Source organism: Galeopterus variegatus, unplaced genomic scaffold, assembly GCF_000696425.1.
Source record: "Galeopterus variegatus unplaced genomic scaffold, G_variegatus-3.0.2 Scaffold7859, whole genome shotgun sequence".
NCBI lineage: Eukaryota > Metazoa > Chordata > Mammalia > Dermoptera > Cynocephalidae > Galeopterus > Galeopterus variegatus.
In genome coordinates this window covers 77724-80891 of record NW_007733970.1, presented here as the reverse complement: position 1 = coordinate 80891, position 3168 = coordinate 77724, and positions in this window count along the sequence as shown.

Here is a 3168-nt window from a genome sequence, read left to right as displayed (position 1 = left end):
AGTGCAAACAAAATCCATGAAATATAGGGTGGCTACTATGGGATTGGAAGATAGAGAATGGGAGGGGGTAAAAAAATAAGAGCTCATATTCATTCTCATTCATGACACGTTCAAATATCAAACCTGAAGGACCTCAAAGAAGGTTTCTCAGGGGCCATAGGGTTCATTAGATTTTCTTAAAAACCGTGATAAGGGATACCATCATGCCAACAAAGTTTTTATTCTTTAAAAGATTACAACAATAAGAATCCAAATACACATCTATAAAAAATTTAAACTGGTAAAATAGAAAGAACATTTGATTGAGGTGAAAAACATTAGATTTAGATTTAGTTCTGACTTGGTACACTTTTGTCCAATTTAGTTACTGTTTTTGTTTCCACCAATTGTTTTCTCTTGCTGTTGTAATAAATTTCCACAAACTTAGAAGATTACATAATAAAAATTTACTATCCTTTAGTTTTGGAGTTCAGAAGTCTGACATGAGAATCACAGGGCTAAAATTAAGGTACCAGCAATAATACATTTTTTTTTCTGGAGGTTCTACATGATGGTTTAAATATTTGTGCCTCCACCAAAATTCATGTTGAAAGTTAATTTCCAATACAACAACATTCATATTAACAAGTGGGCCTTTAGGAGGTGATTAGGCCATGAGGGCTCTACCCTCATGAATGGATTAGTGCTTTATAGGAGGACTTGAGAGGGTGAGTTTACCCCTTCTGTTCATTCTACCCTGTGAGTACACAGTGTTTATCCTTTCCAGAGGACGCAGCAACAAGGCACTATCTCACAAGTAGTGAATAGCCCTCAACAAACACTGAACCTTCTGGCACCTTAATATTGGATTTCTCAGCCTCCAGAACTGTAAGAAAAACATTTCTGTTTTTTTATAAATTACCCACTCTAAGATATTTTGTGATAGCAACACAAATGAAACTAAGACAAAAATTAGTACTAAGAAGTGGGATGTTGCTATAACAAATGCCTAAAAATGTGGGGGTGGCTTTGACACTGGGTGATGTATAAGGCTGAGCAGTAAAGTACTATTCTGATGAGCTCTTGGAGATGAAGAATATGTTATTGAATACAGAAAAAAAGGTTATCCCTGTTAAAAAAAATGGCAAAACCTTGGCTGAATGGTGTCCATGTCCTACTGCTCTGTGGAAGGAAGAATTTAAGAACAATGAACTAGGGTATTTGGAGGAAGAAACTTTTAAGCAATGTATTCAGGGTGCTGAATGGCTCTCTTCACAGCTTATAGTAAAATGAAAGAAAAGAGAAATGAATTAAAAATGGAGCTTATAATTAAAGGGAAGCAGAACTTAAACATTTGGAATATTCTCAGCCTGGCCAGATTGTAAAGAACAAAAAGGTGTGTTTGAAATAGAATACCAAGCGTGTGGCCAAGTGTCCTTTTGATAAGATTAGTATGGATAGAAGGAAGCCATATGCTACTCATTAAGACAATGGAAGAATGACTGTGAAGACTTTTTAGAGATTATTGGTGCTTGCACTACAATCACAGGCCCAGAGTGGTAGGGCCTTGAAATCATAGGAAGAGTCCAGGGCACCCATAGGATCTCAGGCCTTGCTACCTGGAGTCACCTCAAGTCTCTGATCTCTGGGCTCCAGTGTAGCACTCCTCGGTTCTTTCAGTTATGGCTCAAGCAGGCCCATTTGTGGGTCAGGCTGCCACTCTGGAGGGCAAAAGCCATAAGCCTTGGCAGCATCCATGTGATGCCAAATTTGTAGGTGCACAGAGTGCATGAGCTGTCAAGGCATGACTACCTACACCTAGATTTCAAAAGATGACTTGGAGAGGCTTGAAGTCCAGGTAGAGAACTGCCACAGGGGTATGGCCACCACAGAGAGTCCCTATGCTTAGTGTAGCCATGGGGGCAGGGGTGCCAAGGAGAGCCCATACTAGGGCAATGCTGAGCAGAACTGTGGAGTCAGGACCATTGCAAAGAGCCCCCACTGGGTCACCACCTATTAGGGCCATGGGTCGAGACCACTTAGGAGAAACTGGAACTATAAAGCCACCAGTATGCAGTGCCATACTGGGAGAGCCATAGGCACAACACTCCAACCCTTGAGAGCTACAGTATGGGCTGTCTCCAGCAAAGCCATGGGGGCAGGGCTGCCAGAGGCCTTAGGGGCCAAACTCCTACTCCAGTGTGTCCCAAAGGCAGGACATAGAGTCAAAGAAAATTATTTTAAAGCCTCAAGATTTAATTTTATTTTCCCTGTTGGGTTTAAGACTTACTTGGGACATATTACCCCTTTCCATTTCCAATTTCTCCCACTTGGAATGGAAATGAATACCCTATGTCTGTCCCATTGTTGCAGTTTGATATTTGGCCTACTTATAAAATCTAGCCAAAAATCTTTATTGTTTTTTGGGACCTGGGAATAATCTTCTGTGGTATTGGCTTCATCATCTGGGATGGTGGATCCACCTTTGAGTCATTTTTTCTTTTTCATCAATAGCACTGGTTGTAGTTGAGTAGTTTTAACACCAAATTTCTTGCCTATTGAATCTCGGGTGTTTGTCAGCATTTTAAAAATTCTATTCTCTCTGCTTTATTCACTCTAGCCAGCAGTGTTTTTGCTGGTGTAACATTCTCAAGGAACTTGAGGGTACCCTGTCATTATACAAAAGGCTCCTCCACAGACCTTTCCTAGTTAATCTTATCTCTACTTTTGGTTTTTACAGAGATAACTGAGGGGATCATTTGATAATTCTGAGGTATTAGCAAAAGATTGTACAGACATGCCCTCAGGTTTTTGTTGATTTTTCTTTAGAGCATGGTTTCCTAACAGTGAATTTCCTAATTTTAGCATCTTTTGCAATCTGAATAGGCTGAGAATTTTAAGTCATCAAATCCTAATTTCTCTTTTGCTTAGCAGTGCTTTCTTCAATTTCCTTTTTTCTGCTTGCATTTTCCTAAAATCAGCAAAAAGAAACCAGGCCACATCTCCAAAACTTTGCTTGTAAATCTCCTCAGCTAAATATTCAAATTTTTAATTTACAAGTTCTGCTTTCCACATAACTGCAGGAATCAATTTGGCTAAAAATTCTACCACTATGCATGAGGATTCTTTTCCTCCAGTTTTCAAAAACATTTTTAAAAATTTTTTTATCTGAAAAATTACCAGAACTAC